Genomic DNA, 21,134 nt, shown 5'->3' with positions numbered 1-21,134 from the left:
TCTCAGGAATGGTTTGAGGAAGACAAGGGAGTCCAGAAAGCCGGTCGCGTGACTCAGAGGCAAATAGATGCTGTTTTCTCCTCTGAAGAATAAATCGCTTTGAAGGCTGATTTTAATGCTGGATTCACATGGTTTGCCCATGCATGGATAGGTGGATTCATGTCTGCATAGACTGGGTTTAAATGGAAGCAAGTAGGTTAAGAAATCAAAAGCGTTTCTTTTTGTAACCTGGATGTTTCATTAATGTAACCTATCAAATACATAGAATGATAGATAATTACCCCTCGGGGTTTCCATTCCATGATTCGCATAATTCGATGGAGTAGAATCAGTATACCGTTACTCGTAACTTCCTGTTCCATCAGTACTTGCCAGAAAAACACGAAAGTATTCAGTATTCCCTGGCTCCAAAGTTACTCAAAAACTCTTCATATATATTTCCTCCTTATCCCTTCCAAGAAATATCTTGTCCCACTGATGTGCACCGTTGAGCACATGTGTGCATGTGATTGCTCTGTGTATCTTGAAATGAACTTAAATTATCTGACGGGCAATCTATTTGAAGCTGAACAAAGTATTTTTTTCGCACATTTTGAAAAATTAAACGGTACATATGAGATGTAATTGGAACAAAGGATTTAGGAAAAGGTAGATACAGATTATAATAATAATTTATTCCTCAGATAATAATAATAATGATAATTTTAATTCCTCATAATACATTTAAGTAGATTTTAAATACATCAAATAAACATAGACAAATACTCGGAGTTAGACAACCTTTGAGACCTTAACCTCACATTAGGACTTCGAGACTCACTTATTAACAAAATATCCCAAAAAAAATGCATAAAACATGAAGAAAATATTGGGCCAAAAATTGGAAATTAAGTATTTGTTCAAAGAAAATAAAAAATATTAAAAAACGAAACAATCAGGGCTTTGATAATATATTTTTGAACAAGTATCCGATTTTATTTACAATTACTATTGATGTTTGAGAGTTCCTTATCGTATCTTCTCTCCTCCTCCGTATCATTCTCCATAATATCGGGATAACGAATTAAAAAGGAAACAGTAGAAAGGAGCAAAGCGTGATGAAAACTCATTCTCACGCAAAGAGATGGCAGATAAGCATTTGATACGCATGAGGATGGCGTCGCCAACCAAAATTTGCATTCCCTAGAGCTGGAGAGCGTGCGCCAATGACTCCAGTGGTAATTGAAGCACGTCTTGATAAATCGCTCCTTGGATATGAATTTGCTCAAAATTCGCCTCGAAGTTTTGACATTGGGAACTTTGCCGCTGGCTCGAGCGTTGAATGCGATACCTTATCGCTGATCTTCTCGTGCAACTCATTTCTAATTTCAGTGAATTACCGTAGAGGCAAAACGCCATGGAATCGAAATGAATAATTTCAACTACAATTGCCGAGGGGGTTATCAAGATCTACTACCGAGTTTTCACAAAAAACAGACCAATTACTTGCTGTATGAATATAAGTAATATTCGAAAGGACACATTTAGGAATATCTCTACCACTTGGCCGGGGTTAGCTCAAATAGGATCCGAATTATTTGCACTGCAGCTCATTTTATTCTACTTTGGGGAAAAAATATTTTCTATGGTTTAAATACTCATCCTTACATAATTGTAATTAAAAATTTAGTAGCTACTTAATATAAAGTTATTTCCACGATATTTTTTCTAAAAATTGAGTGAATGTGGTAAATGCTGAATTAATTGTTTTGCCTAATGAAATGGTATTCATTCACTATTCAAAAACTCGTAAGATGCTAAAACTCATTTTGAGAGCGAATTCTAACATTATCACTTCATTTGTACCCCATTCAATCTTGGATGAATCTGATGAAGAAGAATCGAAATGAAATACATAGTTATTTACATAACCGGATCTTTTTTTAGCAAGATCTTGGTAAATGGTTACTGATATGGACCATTTATTTACCATAGTTTGGTACGGGGTGATTCAAAAGCTGTCATGTTGTGACTATGAAAAATATTAGGTAAATATTAATTAAATATTTATTAAATCACTTGGAAGGAAATTAAAACAATATGAAATAAATTGCAGGGACTAAGGACCCTTAATTGAATCCAAATATTGTAAACTAAATGCCTTCATATCCTTCGATTTTGATATGCAGCTGGCGTTCATTACCTACCTAAAAGTTTTTTGGTTTTAGTTTTTACCGTGAGCAATGAAATAACTTGGAAAGCGTTTGTCAAATCATCTTGGCAAATTTTAAGGAGAGACTAACTTTGAATGCATGAGAGCCTAAAAGTATTCATGTTAACAAGAGACACTAATTATTGAGAGAATAGTTAACAAGCGCTTTAAACGAACCTCTACCTAGAATGAATGCATTTGATTCAAGCTTTTCCTCCAAGGCACTAAGCAATGTATTAAGTTGCAGCATTCTAAAATTAAGTTTTAAATTTCAAATCTTACTAATTAAGATAAAACGGATAATAAGGACATGAAAATTTGAAAGTGATTTTTTCCTCGCCAATTATCTATTAAATTTCTTAAATTGGTTCTATAATATTATTAATATCATGTTCTACGATCACGCCTGCACAAATGAGTACATCCTCAGTCCTAAAATTTTCCATCTTCTTTCTAATCATTTATGAAGAGGGATTATGACTATGAACTTCGTGAAGCTGCACACGAGGTCGGGGATAGACTTTTGAGATAGCGAACAAGTTTCCTCATCTCGTCGACCGTAGAGAGCGTTAATTGAAACGTACGAATCTGCACGCCTTGCATTCCCTCGGTAAGATCACTCGCCGTCATGAATATTTCAGCGACTATTTTGAGGCGTTGCGACCTCAAACCATAAGCCACGACTGTAAGTTATTGTCAGATAATGATGAAGTACTTATGGCTCTATGCAAATTATTAGAAGTCACCACCATAAATTTCTCCACGAATGACGTAGCAGCAAACAAAAAGTTTCATTACTGCTTTGAATTCATTGATGGCTAATAAAATTTGTAATATGCTATGATGAGTCTATTATTTCTAATTAAAATATTTTAAGCTAATTAAAATATAATTCCACTAATTTTAAATCAATTCTTCAAGAAAAATGATTGTTTTAAAGTATGCAAACAAACATGTAATTGTTTTATCAAACTTTTTTAGGTGATACGTATGACTCAATATTCTTAGATGCAAATGTTTGTCAAGGTCATAATTCGATTCGTCATGATACAACTATTTACACTTTCGTATTTTTTCTCCAAATGGATATCCTAGCTCTGCCATTTACGCTAAATTTGACAAAATATGCATCTTTCAGGTATTAACTTAACTCTCAATTGAAGGTCAATCGAAATCACTCGTTGATTCTGGTACATACTAAACAACTTTCAACAAGTTGCATGATTTGAGGCAAGGTATTGCAGAAGTTATCAATATTGCAATGTCTAATATGACTAATAACTTTCAACACACTTAAAACGATATTTTTATGTTGATTGTTATTATATTTTTTTAAAATTATTATCATTAATATAATTTATATTGTATTTATATATTTATATAATTGTTATTATATGGTTATATTATTATATTAATATAATCGACGGCGTTAGACTGCCTGATGACAAAAGCTATTGCGGAAAGAACGAGAAATTTCTGTACTTTAACAGACCTCGATTCATAACTAGGACGAATGCCTTACTGTAATCAATCATTAATGACGGTAAGGCGTTGGTATTGAAACATATCGTACGTAATAGGTATTGAAAGAACTATGGACAAGTAGAAAAAATTATTGGATCTGTGAAAGAAGGAGGTGAAGCATTTCTAACTCTCGAAATTCATCCCCCTGTATGGGAGCAAAGTCTAATTAATCGATAATTTCGAGTCTCGGCGGCGCCGGTGTGATTGGAAAGCCATCGGATGTGCTAAGCAGACGTGAAAATGGGCGAATTAACTTGGATGTGATTTCAAGTGAGTTGGTTCCACGGCACAGTCACGCGAATTTTCCCCATTAGCAGAGGGTAATGCGAGTTCCCAATTTCGCCCACCTCCACTCCTAATTCCGCCATCCCTCACCCCTCGAGGAAGGCCCTTATCTCTCGGTTAGACCCACCTCCTCCCGGGTAGGCATTCAATCCCTGCCGCTCTCTCGACTCGCGATTGCCGATTCCTTTGAAGCGAACGCGTCCCCATATTGCATGAAGGGAGGAGCATCGAGCAACACCAACGCCAGTGAATGTAGCAGGCATGGCAATTATAGCGAAGCGTGGTAAAAACAGCTTCGCCGAGAATTTGTAAAGTAAGGGAAGGAAAAGGTAAATAATGTATTTTAATATCATGCTGAATCGAAATATGAACTTGAGAAACATTCGTATAAATGTAATTATGGATATTTTTATATGTAACTGCCTAAGAAAAAATTATCGAAACAATTATTTTCATTGTTCGTGTACTATAAAAAACAATTCCTTTCTTTGGAACGATATATTATTAGAATCATATTCAACTAGAGTTTCGAAAATAAGAGAGGGATATATTCAAGAGTAAAACTAATCCCCCTCCTCCGCCGATGTGTAGATAGCATCCATTTTAACGATCCCCAATTTTTTGCAAGCCCCAAAAACTGTAATAGCATGACTACCTGACTATGTAAATATTCATGTAAACATGCAGCAATGGAAATAAACGTATTTTAACTTGACTGGCTTTGATAAACACCAATAATAAACACGACGCGACGCTATCCCTCATTTAGCACAAAATATTTAGGAGCTTGAATTTAAATTTTTTTTTAATTTTAAAATAATTTTAAGAAAAAATTTAAGGATCGTTATGAAAAATTCGTGCGGCAAACGGAGCGAATGCGGCGCCATATATGATGGCGAACTCCTCGTACTTCACCCGCCTCTCTTATTTCACCTAAGAGCACACTGAACCGGATTAAGTGAAGGATTAATTTAGCCAAGTTCCTCTTTTCCAATTAAAGAGCCAGTGAAATATAGTGGCACTGCTTGAACTTAGGGAATGATCTACACAAAGTTTTCAAGGACGAATCCGGCGTTTTGAGGCAATATGCTCAATTACCTCCGCACGAGATACTTTGGAAAAGTAAGTAAAAATTGTAATCGATCTTTACTGAAATTTGAAGACATAAATGGCAGCAAATCAGCGATGACGGTGTTCAAAATAGAGTACCATTCAGCCCCACGAGGCATTTGGAGAGCAGTCAAAGTAGATAATGTTAAAATAAATCAAATATTAATGGTAGATATTGAAATGTAGTTTTCCGATTCTCAGATTTTGGTTTCCCTCAAGTAATCTAATTTTCAAACGATGTTGTCTGTAATTTATGAAAAATGTGTTGAGTTGAAAGAAAAAAATTAATGAGCCGAGCAAAACGTCATCCCAACAATTTCACTGATATTTATTTCCCAAGATATTATTAGAGATCCCCGATTCCACACCACCAAACAATAAACAAGTGAACCTATATCAAGTTAATTATGTCTGAAATCATTCACCGACTGAGACAAAAATCAACGGAGATGGTAATTTTTACATAGGAATTTAATTAGTCTCGTCAACGATTTTAATTAGCAACCTTCTATTACGACAGTATTGGGGTTTCACCACTTTGTTTTCTTTTAAACTTTAGAAATTTTTAAACATAATAATCAATTTTTTTATCAATTTCGCAAAGATCTCGTTTACTTTTTCTTTTCAATTCCCTCTCAAATACTCCTTCTCTTCATACCTTTGCCTCCCGCACCAGTGTCAACAGCCAATTGCAAATACTTTCATTACGACACGGCCTTCCTCTATACATTGCATTTTTTTATCAGAATTGTTATATTTGAGATTATTTTTTATATAAAAATAATACATGCATAATTAATTATTTTAATACAACCCATTTTAAAGGCCACTGTTGTGTAAAATAAATAAATAAACTTTGATAAATGTTTAAAACAATTCCTCTGCTAGTTATAATGAGAGGGTGAATTAATTTGGGGCTGGATAACTCATAGCGAGAAATTAATATCAATGACTTTATCCACCATGATTATGATGGCAAAGGACGAAATGAATCAGTTGATTCGAAAGTTCGGAATGATTTCATTCATTGATGAAAGTTTTTGCGTTTCATCACGCATGCTAATATTTTAAAATAACCATTGCAATGAGCGTGATAACCTGTCCTTTATATTCGATTATATATATACCTAAATATTCGATTTGACGGGTGAAATTTTGATCCCACTGCCATCGAGAGCATTACATCCCACAAAACACTTAACAACACCGCGGTTTAAGTGAAAACAACGATTCCTCGAGCATTGTCACGAAAACTAAAATAAAACCTGGGGAAAACATTTATGTACCACAAAGATCATACAAAATCCATACGGGATTTAACCGTTCTAAACAAACCTTAGTTGAAAAAGGTTCAACGGAATAATTTTCAAAAAGATTATTCCCAATCCATTTGAAATTTAATCACGTTCTTGATGATCTAATTATCCAACTCTCTGAAGCAATCGGGTACCATGGTGACCACATTAAATTAATTAGCAAGCGCGCATAAATCCCTCTACTGATTAAAACGCGTCACCCGCAATCATTGTGATGCTAATTGCATCACGTTTAAAGTGGATAAACCGATGGAATTTGTTTTTCCGTACCAACAAGAAGGCAGTGACCGTATTTATCTTTATCAACACGATAGGCTAAAAAAAGAAATCCAACATGCCGTGGAAGTTCCAGCAGTAAGCTTAGCTTCGGAAATGCAAATGATAATTTTACAAGTTTATTCCAAGGAGTCAATCATTATGATGATGATTTTCAAAACAGCGAGTTTGCTAAACATGGATTTTCACCATTTTCTAAGGACTTCAAAACAAATCGAGGATTAGATATTAGATCGTATCATCTAAGTTTTAAATGTTAGTTGTAAGAGCGCGTCTCTTAAAAATTAAGTAATGTTTCGCGATTTAAAAAAAATTATTTCATTTCTATAAAGGTACTTCATAGAGTCATATTTATTCATCTCATTTGCATGCCGAAAACAAACGGCGACACCGAAATCTGAATATTATTAAGTTGTAAAACTCACAAAAAGGAGGCGGAGAATGGTCCAGAAAACTGTAAATTACGGCACAGTAGTCTATGGAAACCAAAGCAGATTATGCACCTATTGGTTTTTGAGGGCGCTAATAACGAATTTGAGCTCGGAATAAAAAATTGATATTTTCGCGAATACTAATGCTCACAATCTGAGCTTTGATGTCCTCGAAATCTTTCCACCTGGGAATCCTAGGTAGTTGGGAGGATTTAAAAACGAGTTACAGCTGTTTTTGTGAAGCAAGATGCAGTTAAAGCCGGAGGGGCACTTTTTCCTATAAGTCTTTGCATTTAACTTTTGGCATTTATTAATTTCGCCCCCAATCAATTTTGAAAAGTTAATTGACAAAAAAATTATGCATTGAATAAGTTTAATTTTAAAAAAGCAGTTGCTCCTTTCTAACTTCACTTTGAAACACTCAAATCGGTGCGAGATGAGTGACGATATAGCCAGGCATAGTGCATCGCTTTTGAATGTGCTGTCACTCTGTGTAGGAATACACTTACAATCTTGTAGGACCTCACCAGGTAGCATAAAAATAATTCTTGGCACTCACTTTCAGAAAGGGCTATACGGACGACTATATTCCTAGACTCCTAGTATGCTATCACTACCAGCCGATGGAGTGATTTACCTTACACCCCTCCCCTATTTGTTCGGAACGGAAGCTCAATTTAGGGTCTATGCCTTATTTTCGGGGTCCGAGGGCCGCTTTTCGGTATTCACCGATAAGCAATTTCTTCTAAACTTTGACAATTAATGTAAAAAGAAAAAAATATGGATTCTATTACATAAGTATTGAGATACGATTTGGGAAAATTTCCCTTGGAGGATATGACCAGATTTTGATACAAGCATCAGAAAACTGATTCATCCACTCAGCAAAGTAAGAGTTTTATGTGCTTACGAAGAATTTACGGAGCAGAAAAAGCAAACTTCAACCTCGACTAATAAATAAATTAGAGGCAGCATAAAAAACTGGAGACGCCGGGTATCGATCCCGGTACCTCTCACATGCTAAGCGAGCGCTCTACCATCTGAGCTACGTCCCCTGCTGTTTCAAACACTCTCACCTCAATATGTGATACAGATCACATAGCTGGATCTGGATCACTCTCTCGTGACGTAATTAGAAAGCAAAGTCTCCTTGGTGGTCGGCTCAGAGATATGCAGACAAGTGGCTCGCGTGTGAACAGCTTAACGGAAAAATTTACTCCATGAGAGATAACGGGGTATTTTATTAATTATATGAAGAAAATATCTTACGGTAATGCATTAGGGAAACACTGAAACAGCATTAAGGTTATCAGGAAGAGATTTGTAGTGTTGAGCACAGCAGATTAATGTAAAATAAAAGGGAAGTTCAAAGTAGGACAAGGGTTTATTGATGGTTACTGTTGGCTCGTAACGGAGTTTCTTTTGTTTATGGGATTGTTTGGGGAGTCGCCATTAAGTAAGATAGTGAGTTGGAGGTGACTGGTGATTGCAAATCTGTGCAAGCTGAGCTTCCTACATTAAAACTTATTTTTTAAAACTTAAGTATAGTGCTCCTAATCTCCAGTCAGCTGAAATCCTAGCAAGATCCCCACAAATATGTCACTTCATGGAGTGACTCATCAATCCACGTCGCGTGCGCATAGCATTTGGTAATTATCTAATAATGGAGGCGTCTGTAAATAAGAACGAGCCGATGAGAAAATGGTAATGTAAGAGCTTATAGAAAATTGGAGAGCCTAATATGGAGTCAACGGCTTTCCGGTGTGGAAACTGCATCTACATATAACCAATAATGCAATCAAATTTGCTGTAACCAAATAATTAGGTTTCTTTTTCTATTAAGTTAATCCGTCCCGTTATCACAATTTTCAAACATTTTTATTCAATTCAACTTTTTATAGGACGTTTTTAACATAATAACGAAAATACAGGGATTAATTTTAAGCAGAGGAGAACAGAACTGAAGCGGCTGTCTTAATTAAAATATATTGCGTTTACGTAAACAAGCCATATCTTGATGAAAGGTTTTACGTCGATAAAGGGACCATATTATCCTTCAAGAATGATCCGGAAAAGAAAAATCATAGTGATAAATAATGTGGATTTGGCAGTAAAAGATGGGCTGCAGTTCAGAAATTAAAAGAATATTGATACTTATATTTATGTCTAAATTTAATTCAAAAATTACCAACGTAAGTTTATGAAATTCGTGTGTTCACATGATATTCACCGATTAGCAGTAAACATGAAGGTGTATTCTATGAAAATATATTAAGCATAATGGTAAATGTAATACAGTAGCTGCTGTTTACTGCGAAAGAAATCAAACAGCTATGGAATATTTCTTAAGGCTATGTTAAAAGTGATGAATAATTATGAGCTGAAAATATACTTTATTTCTTACAATTGATAAAAATAGCACCACATCTCAGACAATGAGTCATTAACAGGTGGAACACATGGAGTTGAAGTAAGTAAGTACATAATCGATCCCCACCCCGAATCTTTAAAATCGCTCTCCCTCTAACCTGCGTTCCCATTCACCCTTTGCGCTCTTAATTCAAACTCACCCCTTCCCCAGTGACTCACCTCCCTCAGTGAGTTGAGGTTCCACGCGGGGTGACATTGCCAACAGGTCCACTGACAAGCAGGGAGCTATAAATAATCGCACGCCGCAATGCGAGATGGCGCTCTCCGCCCTAAGGGAGAGGAAGGATAAGGAGGCTTGGTCCATTGCCCATAGAGACACCTAGTGTCTCCCTCACGACCACCATGTGCCGCCCGATCCGCTCCAAATTAACTTTCACTCGCATTGTGACTGGTCTTACTCTTGCGCAACACTAACACTCTTCATTCAAAATTTTCAGGGCTCATTTCAAGAATGTGAATATAGCAATAGGCATAATTCCAAGTTCTCTCCAGGTGGCCGAAATTTTCGAGAAAGTAGAGCGTTAATTTTTTTTTTTTTTTTGAGAACGCGTGAAATCTATATGAGACACCCTCGGAAAATATATTTAAAGAAAGGGATGCATTCATTTTTCTACTTTTACTTCCTATCCACTTGTACATAGCATAAATGGGATTCTACGATTAAATTTATATAAATCGACCCTCTGTCAGACAAAAAAAAACAATTTATGACTAGATGAAAATGAGGGTGAAAATAGCAGCAAAGTGGGGTTTAAACTGCACGATAAAATGTTTTTTTTTATAATAATGCAGTAGCCAATCTGGAATTCATTTTAGTACAAAATTTCCTGACGAAGGCTCAATAGGAACATTAAAATAATAAAGTATGGCCAGTGGTTAAATCCGTTGGGACCAACTCAACTTCAGAGCAACTAGGACAGCTAGAATGAATCCATAAATTCGGGTCTCAAAATATTTGCATCATACTGGTTTTGTTTACTTCAATAGAAATGTACGTTACTTCTCCTAGAGGCATAAAATTGGCGCTGAATTTATGAAATAAAAACCTTAAGCCCTGAGGAGAAAATTCCGAAAGTTGTATTCATTTTCTTGGACCGATAATTATTTCCGCACAATATCTTTTCACCATCAAATTATTTCCTCATGATTAAAATTCCCGAAGCAAATGCTTATTTGAGTCAGAGGTATGTCTTCTAACGCAAAACTGAATCTGGATGATAATTTGTAGGGGTAGGTAGGCCTCTAGGTAATTTTTTATCTACCATCATCATTAAAGAAAAACCTTGAATATGAATTGATGTTATTATTAGCAATTTCTTATATAACATGCTCTGATAAAGAAGCGATCACCATTCCAAAACCAAACTCCTAAAGGCGTTTTGCATAATTTGGTCTTACTCTATTTCAGAGAAATAAAAAAACCTTTCAGGATCCACAAATTAAAAATGAATAACAGTGGATCAAACAAAGTTGTACACTTATATATATAGGGGATCGGGTTGGTGTGGTGGCTAGAGTGTTGGCCTCTCACCCGGCGGGCTCGGGTTCAAATCCCGGCAGTGGCAGAGAGCTTTCAGGGACTGCCCGATCCCTGCTTGAATGTTGTGTGGAGGACATTTCAAGCTCAACACTCCGTCCGTCGGATGGGACGTTAAGCCGTGGTCGCCTTGGCGCCTTTCGTTAAGAGCAGGCTAACGCCGACGCGGGGTTTCTCTCCACCCTTCCTTCCACACCCTTCCCTCATGGCGCAAATGACCTCAGCTGTCGGTCGCCTCCTCCAAATACCATACCATACCATACTTATATATATGAAAATGAATTCCTCAAAATATAAAACCAGGGCTCTATAAAAAAATCTTCGAAAGCCCCAACTATAATTATTTTGACTGATGTCTCTGTACACAATTCTTATACTTTCAAGTCATTGCCTCGATCGTCAAATCCCTCATGCAATAGAGAACAACCCCTTGAACCGTGATATTAAATGACGGGTAATAGACATTTCCCGTCTTCCGACGCTTAAAGCCACCTCGACGATGTCTTTAAGGGGTTATGTCTGTCTTCCCTGAGAAACACTCGAAGCCGTCCACACGGCCATCATCTATTTCCGACCCTGCCAACGGAGCGAGCCGCGAGATGATTTGGAGTAAACAACTTTTCGCGCCTCACGCACGCAAGAGGGAAACTTCCTGGAAACGTTAATTTATTCATTTTGACGAGGCCCTGCCCGCAGGCCGTGATTGATCTCCCTACGCACGCTCGATCCTCCATGACAAACGCCAAACGGAAAGCGCGCGACGAATTAGATCTCGCTGGGAAGCTGGATGCACGAAAATTCTACGAATTTATACACAGTAATAACCTCTCAATAGGATAGTTTCACGTTTCCCTCATCAAAGAAAACGAAAGGTATTGATTGCGAATCGTTTCCCACCAGTAGTGTAGTATTCATAATATACAAATTATTTGGTTTTAGAAATCCCAGTTTATACGAATGTTAATGGTCAATTCTAACCTCATTTGAAAAAGGCCAGATTGGCGGCCTATAAGGTTGTTCCGTTTTCTTGTGAAGGTTTTCATGAGGCTTCTCTTCTCTCCTACTCTTCTTAGGACTCCCTCATTACTAACTCGGTCGATCCATTTGATCTTCATCATTATTCTGTAGCACAAAAATTGGAAGGGCTCTGTCCTTGCTTTCTTCGCTGCTGTCATTGTCCATGCCTCACTTCCATATTAATTTGGAGAAAATAAAGCGGTTTTTAGAAAAATAAAACAATCTTCTGACGTTACCGCTGAAAGACGGTAACAGCGATGGTTTCAGCGATGGAAAATGATCGCGTGAGCTGTCATTTTTCCGCCATAATAGGGTAGTTTCCTTTATCAAAGAAAACGAAAGGCATTGATTGCGAATCGTTACCCACCAGTAGTGTAGTATTCATAATATAAAAATTATTTGGTTACAGAAATCCCAGTTTATACGAATGTTAATGGTCAATTCTAACCTCATTTGAAAAAGGCCAGATTGGCGGCCATGCGATTTCACTCCACAGGAACGCCACAGGAACCTAGATGCTATAAGAGTAGATAGGAATTTTACATCGTCTGAGATTACCAATGCATGCATGATACACAGAGCTCAGGGAAACATCTCTTAATAATCACCTGCTAAAATTGCCTAAGGTTGGGAAGTTTCCTTCGTTTGATAGGGTATTGAAAATCCTTATTTAAGCCAAGCGCTACCTGCTAGCAGCCTGCATCATATCAACGCTCATAACCTCGCCCCAAGGGGGCATTGCACGGCGGCAGCTGGAACCAGAATGACGCCACGCGGGCTTTTCCCAGCGTTCATACTTAGCCGTCGCGTTTTCGCGCGCTTAAAATTTTTCACTTTTCATTTAATCGCGAAAAATAGATATCTTCGTTGAAAAATCTAAAAGCGTGAAATACCTACTCCAGGAATAATAATGTTTCGATTTAGGCAAAAAAATTGTAAACCACCCTATTACGGACATATTCGCCCCTAGAAAATGTGTCCGTAAGGGAGTGTTGTCCGTCAGTTGGAGGAGATCCGAAGAAAAACTTTTTTTTTAGATTTATTTTTCCCTGCATACAATGTAAAAAGTGCATACTGCAAGACTTCTTGGCAACCACTGCAAATTTCTAGCGCTTCTTCATGTGAAAGTTGTCCAGAGGTCGGAAAATTATTCGCCCATACGTTCCGTTACTGCGTGGTTTCCGTAAGTTGGAGGTGAACCAAAGACAATCTCATTTATACTATTTATTTTAGCATGCACACAAATTAATACGTCCATTATGTTAAAATTTAGGCTACCACTGCAACTTCAACCACTTTTTCATGCAAAAGTGGTAAGGCAAGTTATTCACCGTTACGTTCCTGTACCACTCGTAGAGAACAGCGCCTCGTATGTTCATTCCCCCTCTCCGAGTTGTGTCATCTGTAGATTTCTGAATGCCAATCAAAGGCAACTGCTGCCTCTAGGATTCTACGGGCGTCTAGACGAGATGCTCTAAAGTATTCGATTACATTACCAAGAATGCATTCCATGACACACTCTCGCTCATTCCACGACAACACTTCTCATTGTTGCACTGGTTTCTCAATATACTCCCTCGCGTCTTTCCTTGAGCTATTCATTAACGAAATGGGGAACATGCATGGAATTTATTCATCATGCTAGTGAGTCTCACTGAATAGACAATTTCCTCACGAGTCCAAATATATAAACCAAAACTCTCCTAGTATTCCACAAACGTCATTAAATGCCAATTAAAAGTGCTCGAATATCGCTTGAAGTCACGTAACCTGAAACGCCTTCTGACGTCATCGGACGGTACACCATTCACTTCGCTAAGAGAGCAGAGCGGTAGAGCCTTGAATTCAAGATATCGAAGTAAAAATAGCAATTATTTTCGCCAAATTTGCGCTCGAGCCCCTGCATTGACCGATTTTCTATCCACTTCCTCAGTTTGTCATCAGTGGATACCGTGCCGTGACGTCACGCTCCGATGACGTCGTATTTTCAAGCAGCCGATGAAGATTAATTTTTAAAGACTCATAACTCAGCTAAAAAACATAATTCATCCGCCAGATTTTCGGCGAGTACATTTGAGGCAGGGACCTTCATATTATAGTACTTTTAAAAAATTGTGCATGTTCCCCATTGTTAAAGGAAAAAACTTACCAGTTTTAATCGATCGTTCAGTAAATTCATGCCGATGATGTTCCTATAAGAGAAGAATTATGCCCAACAAGGTATCCGAGTCGGTAAGTTGGAATTTCACGTGTACTAGAGGTTCGATCCTTATAAAATTGCGTATGTATACTTCTGCCGGGGAATTTAATTATGTCCATTAGTCAGAGGTGTCCGTAATTCAGAGGCATCTGTCGTATTTTCCGGCCTCTAATACGTACTTTATTCACTCAAATGTGTACTACAGTCATCCATCTCTTTATGAGTCTAGAGTATAACTTCATCCTCTTCCAGCGTAAGCTGCTTCGCCGAAAATGTGGCTGTATTTATTATTTTGAATTGTCAATAATTAACTTTTTTATCCTATAGAGAGCATAAGGGTTCTTCAATAGGGAGAGCATTAGTTCTACTATTTTTGGGACAGTAATTCTTTCAAAAAATTACAATGCCCCTACTACATCAGTACGGGGAAATTATATTTGTTACAAGTGATATTTTTAAAATAAGTTACTTCATCCATTTTTGTCTTGTTCAAGTATTTTTCATTTACAAATATACGCAGACAAATAACTTAGCGTCTCATATTCGTATGCGTCTGATTGGCCGGGAAATACGGTTATTTCCTTATACTTAAAAGCTAATCAGAAAAAACTAGAAGCTTTCGAGACCTGGTGTTGGCCGCGTGCACTTGGGATCAAACGAACGGATAGAGTGAGAAACGAGGAGGAGAAGCAAAAATAGGAGAAAAACTAGGATTACGTTGCACTAAACGACAGAGGGAGACCCGGTCGAAAGACTATGTACCTAATAAACAGTGAATGTGTGAGAAATGTCAGTGGTAGAAAATTAGAGAAGAAAGTCCGCCGCGGAAGAACAAGAGATAAGTACTTAGGCCAAATGAAGAAGAACAATGAAAGAAGAATGTCAGGGAAGCAAAAAAACTAGCTCGGAAATTGATTAAAATATTTAGGTCAAATAAAGAAAAAAATAAGGTGTTATCTGCATGGATTTCACCGCAATCTGCACCAGAAAATCTTTTATATGAGCAAACCACTTGAAATATAGAGCAAACAATTGCCAATTGTTAGCTTAGACGGGAAAGGAAAACTAAAGAGGGAACCTCTATCGTTATATCATGAGGATGGGAGACATAATCACAGATATAGTACATATTGTATGTTCCACAAGTTCTGACTCTGTGCACTATGTCATTTTCAAAGGTTGAGCCTTTGAGACCTTTAAGAATAGCATAGTGCATAGTGTCGAAACCGATATCTGACCATTAAGAAATTTGTGGAACAAACAATATTAAGGCCATTTTACACGGAGCACGCCATTGAACAAAATGACATGTGTACGAAGGCGCATTCAAATTTACGTGGTGTAAAGGCCGTTTTACACTAGGCACGTTATTGCGCAGTTTAGAATTGCATTCCTACCTCAATCTGACGAATTGCGACGTGAACCTGCTTCCCTAAGAAGAGGGTGAGGTAATGAACTTTGCTATTTATATTTTCTCCATGTAAAATTTTCAACATGGGGCATAGTTCAGACGGTACAGCGCTCGCTTAGTACATGAGAGATACTGGCATCAATACACGACACATCTAGAAACTTTTTAAGCTTTCCCTCATTTCATTCCTCCATGTTATTTCAAGCCCAATTTATGAAATTACCGCCTCATTCACAACATTCGTACGCAGGACGTAGGTAAAAGGGAAAACCGCCGATGCTTGCAAAACTTTACAAAAAACTGAATTATAAAAAGTACGAAAAAAAATTGGAGACGCCGGGTATCGATCCCGGTACCTCTCACATGCTAAGCGAGCGCTCTACCATCTGAGCTACGTCCCCTTCGAAGAAGAACGATATCTCTTGAATACCTAATACAGATCACTTGGTGAGTCTGGATCGCTTTCTCGTGACGTTATTAGAAAGCAAGTCTCCATCGGAGTTGGCTCGGAGCCACGCGGACACTGGGCCCGAGTTTACCTTGATCTGTGGAAGAGGCACATTCAAGACATAAGGGGATTGCTCTTTAATATCAAAAGCGGTACTGCATTATATGAAAACGAATACAGCAGAATGAACATCAGAAGATAATTGCTTTAGCTAAGGAGGAGCATGATTACGAGCTAAACACTCATGATGGGAGAGTAGTTATGAGAAAGCGTGTGGAAAAGGCTAATGAAGAGGGTGCTTATTCTGTAATTCCGAGTGAGAATTACTACATTAGGAGAGCTGATTGTTTTTCAAATTAATTGTTCAATTCACCATTCCATGCTCGACCCTACAACGGTGGTAAGACGTAAACGAACTATTCCCGTGGAAGTGAGCTACGGCACCAAAATATTTTAAGGAAAATATCTTTGGACAGTGTGTTATAAGAAAACGAACAAAGCAGTCCTGACATCGTGTAGGAATTCTGTAAGCAAAGGAGGAGTTGACGAATAGGATTGATAGGATATTTAAATAATGATATCGATGATGAGAGGATCGTTACGTGAGGGTTGCGGAAGATAATCTCAAGGGAGTCTGTCCTGGAATATACAGTTTTACAGAGCACAAACTTAGACAATAAGGAAAAATAATATGTATAGCAAAAGACTGGAGGTTGTTGAGACGTGGGCAAGGAGGATGAGAAGATGACGTGGGCAGAGAGTGAAGATGAATTGAGGACGAAAAGAGATGAAGGTTAACTACGAGGGCACTAGCTGGAATTCCAAAGAAAATCAGTTTGCGCATGCTCCCAGTGGTGATTTTCACACATTACGCTGTTAGTTCTGTTCATTTTCATGCATCAATTTGCTGAAATTTTGTAAATTTTTAAATCTGAAAATATATATTACGTCGCAGTTCCGCTAATACGAAATAATGGTGACGGAAAATCGTTCAAGTTAGCTGAAATAATAATAATAATAAAATATGTGCGCTCTATATTCCACAGACTTTCTTTTCTAATAAATTCTCTCTCCATATTGATCCGTTTTCTCTGACAATTAAAAATTTTACCCACCTGAAATCACCATATTTAACGCATGAATGACTACATAGCTGGATAAATGATGTCGTTTTCGCTTTTTTATTTTAATAAATAATAAATTTATTTAATTATTTAATTTTAGTTATTATAAGTGCACTGGAAATTAGTAGTCTCGATTTTTCGACCAGTCGAATATTTTAATCGAAATGCAAAGTTCGACTTTTCAACAAAAATCGAATCAAAAGATCGATTAATCGGAAAATTCGAAGGCTCTTTTAAAAAAACTGTTTGTAGTACGAAAACATGTTTATTATTCATTCGTAAAACGCTCAAAATACACATACAGGAGTAGCAAAAAATCTTCTCAGAATACATGTTAGGGGAAACATTACAAATGCACGCACATTAACCTCTCACCGCTTAGAACCATTTGGCTTCACTAAAATTTCTAAGAAAGATTAACTGATTGAGATACTTTCTTGATGATCGAGTGCGTGCCTTTCTCACCTTACCTGCCTAAGAAAAAAGCATTTCACACGGAACGGATGAATTTTTCATAGGCCGGTAGCAGTTGCGGATACATATGGGGGTCACAGGGGGCGCGCACCCCCCTGTTGCGGGGCCGGCCGCATTGCGTGACATTGCAGAACCACAATTTTTACTTTTGTACATCATAAGATGGCACCATCTTGCATATGTTTATAATCAGTTAAAATAAAACTTTCTTAAACTTCGTAGGTGACTTGATTATTATTCATTACGATAAAAGTAAAGCTTGTTCAAGACATCTTTTGCGCCCCCTCCCCCCTTGAGTTTTTTCTATACCCGCTAATAGGCGGTAGTAACTCTCCTGAGATCAAACGAAATGGCCAAGATCGTATTTGAAAAATTAAGTGTGGGTCGGAACTTGAAGATTATGGCTCGATTTCATTTTCGATTTAAATCGGAATCGATTTTTGCTTCTCTTGTTCGACAGTCGTTACTACCCATTAGTTTGTCATCTGTTGTTATAGTGCGCAAAAAAATCGATTCGGAGCGGTTCGGATTAAACGTCATCGGATAAGCAGGACTCCATTGTACCTTTAAAAATCACGTTGGCACTGCGGATATTTGGCCCTCAAAGCATTAATTATTCTCATAATTTCGAAAGGTGGGCAAAAATAGCATCTCCTTATCGATTGACAGCGGTGCGATAGGAATCTTCACGAATACGTTAATTTTTCACATAAAAAATTGAATTTTTTAAAATGTCATTAATTGAGCCGGCTTTTCAGGAATCCATTTCAACTCCGATCAATATTTACGAGTATTCGGTTCTTTCACGTACCAAGACTCAAAATCATCAAGTAAATGAACTTTCTATTTTGAAAAGTATTATCCACAGGTAAGAGAAAACTATTATTCTCTATACTTCACAATGCTTTGAATCCCGTAAAAATATAGCCCTATGCATAGAATTCTTGCACCAATTTAATATACCTCAAATCTTAATATGCGTGATAGTTCCCTGTCTGTTTCCCTAACAAGTTCTCATTTTCTATGTCTCATGTAACTACAAAATAACATAGATACGCCCTAGTTATTTTATACAGTTTAAAATTATGCATAATTAATTTCATGGTATAAAGCCTTTCTTTTCAACGCTCTAATTTTTTTCCATGGGAGGGCTTGAATTGCTTTTGTAATTAGCTGCTAATTTAATTCCATATATCCTCAGGGAGACTTTGAGAAAAAAAATAAGTAATACCATATTAACTGCCCTAATAACCCTTCATAATTAATTTGATGCTATAAGCATACGATATGTTATAGATTACATTTCAAAATTGACTATATTTCATTTAAAGATAATGAGTAACTGAACACATAGTAACTTTGTATTGATAAGAAAATGTTTTCTTGCAAGATTATTATGCTAATAAGCATTACTATAAGTGAAATTTTTTATGAGATTAACATAAGATGCATAAATGAAACCCATAGCAATTACCTCCTCGTGATAATGTGGAAGTGAAATAGCCACGATGGGCATACGAGAGAATGACAGAGTAAATTGCTATTCTCCTCCCTTCTTATGCATAAACTTCTCCACAGAAAATAAGAAATAATAGTTTACTGTTTTATCAACATCACTTCTGACAAAAAGTGGAGGGTTAATTGATAATCTTGGAACAACTGCTTGAAAATTTGAAGCGTCTATATTAAGATGTATTGGTAGATTTCTTATCCCGTCAAAAGTTTCTAAATATTTATAAGTCCATAGCTTTTTACACCACCGTAAGATATCACTCAGCAGGCAGCAGGAGAGAAGAGGAGGCGCCCAACATTAAGTTAAGAAAATAAACTTAAAGACGAATTCTGTTACCTTAGAAGCCGAGTAACAAGCCACAGCCGACTAAAGAAAAACACGACAGCGAAGCCTTGGGACATAGGGACTTGGGAAATTCCACCAACCGACGGATCCATACTCAATTGCAAGTAGTAGCGTACAGAAAAAGAATTAATTCGTCATAATTTACACCAGGGGCTTGTTTTTTCAATAAGATTACGATTTGAACGTTGATAGGAGCAGAAACGTTTAGCATCGAATCTGCAGTATTTGAAATTTGATACTATGCAGCATAGCTTTTCTAAATTTTTAGTACGGTTATCATTACGTTCGTTTTATTTAGTGTATCACGGAGATTTAATTATTTGAATGAATATTAATAAGTTTCGGATCAAAATAGAGAGAATTTTTTCTGCAGTAATATATAAGTTGTATATTGTTTTTAATCTCAAGTATAAGAAGATCTGTCCTACCCTTGTCCCCTCCCCAGCGTCTACATGGAGATGCATTGGTAGATTTCTTATCCCGTCAAAAGTTTCTAAATATTTATGAGACCATAGCTTTCTATACCACCGTAAAATATCACTCAGCAGCAGGAGAGAAGAGGAGACGCCCAACATTAAACTAAGAAAATAAACTCAAGTAGGAACTCTGTTACCTTAGAAGCCGAGTAACAATCGCAGTCGACCCAAGAAAGAAACAACAACAAATCCTTGGGTTATAGGGTATTCTTCAAACAGGCAGATATACACTCAATTGCAAGTATTACTGTACAGAAAAAGAAATAATTTGTCGGAATTCACATCAGGGAATTTACATTGTTTTTTTTTAATTAAGATAACGATTTGAACGGTGAAGAGCGCAGAAACGTTTCGCATCGAATCAGCAGTATTTGAAATTTGATACTTGCGAATGTTTATGCAGATAAAATGAATTGAGAGTGTGAGCAAATATGAAATTCTGAGAGGTGTGGGACAAGAAAGATTTTTTAAAATAATCCTATTACAATATGGGGCCCGCTGAATCGCTGACACCAAACGATAGTGCACTCTCTGTCGTAGACCACTCTGTCAAGAATAAAACAGTACAAATCTTCCTGAATATGCTCAGTGATAGGATGCATACTCGATATTTAACCTAGGAATTGTACTTCTTGGGTCTTGGAACTCAATTTGTCATATTTAGCAGCCGATTCACTTCGTACAGACCATCAGCGTGGACGCCGGAGCACGCCGCAATAAAATACTAGTTGAAGGCGGCGCCATTGGATTTGTCACGTCGGAAAATTTATTATTTACGAATCCATTTAATGTTCCTCTGCATCAAATATAAATATTTCAACTCAGTAAAACCGAATAATGAGGTCAGATGCTAAACTCCTGAGCATAAAACCGTCTACCCCCTCATGCATTATTTATAACTTCCCATAAGTAAATATATATACTGAAAACTAAATACACCTCGGTATTTTTTGGGTTTAACTTTCCTGCTTGAAATATACATCATGGTAAATAAGGATCTAATCCATGCGCCCAGCTTAGCTTCTC

At 37.1% G+C, this 21,134-nt stretch overlaps 1 protein-coding gene and 2 non-coding genes across 3 annotated transcripts in view; all 3 read right to left on the bottom strand.

The window, feature by feature from the left end:
* The window catches only part of LOC124159631 (capon-like protein), a 642,357-nt gene that overhangs the window by 257,556 nt on the left and 363,667 nt on the right, over positions 1–21,134 (bottom strand). The gene's annotated exons all lie outside the window — the stretch shown is intronic.
* Trnaa-agc lies at positions 8,116–8,188 on the bottom strand. Its single transcript has one exon. It is a non-coding gene; the product is annotated as a tRNA-Ala (tRNA).
* On the bottom strand, positions 16,057–16,129 carry Trnaa-agc. The gene has a single exon. It is a non-coding gene; the product is annotated as a tRNA-Ala (tRNA).

This window comes from Ischnura elegans, chromosome 5 (assembly GCF_921293095.1).
Source record: "Ischnura elegans chromosome 5, ioIscEleg1.1, whole genome shotgun sequence".
NCBI lineage: Eukaryota > Metazoa > Arthropoda > Insecta > Odonata > Coenagrionidae > Ischnura > Ischnura elegans.
The sequence above is the reverse complement of the archived record's forward strand: the minus strand, read 5'-3'. Positions and strand labels throughout refer to the sequence as shown.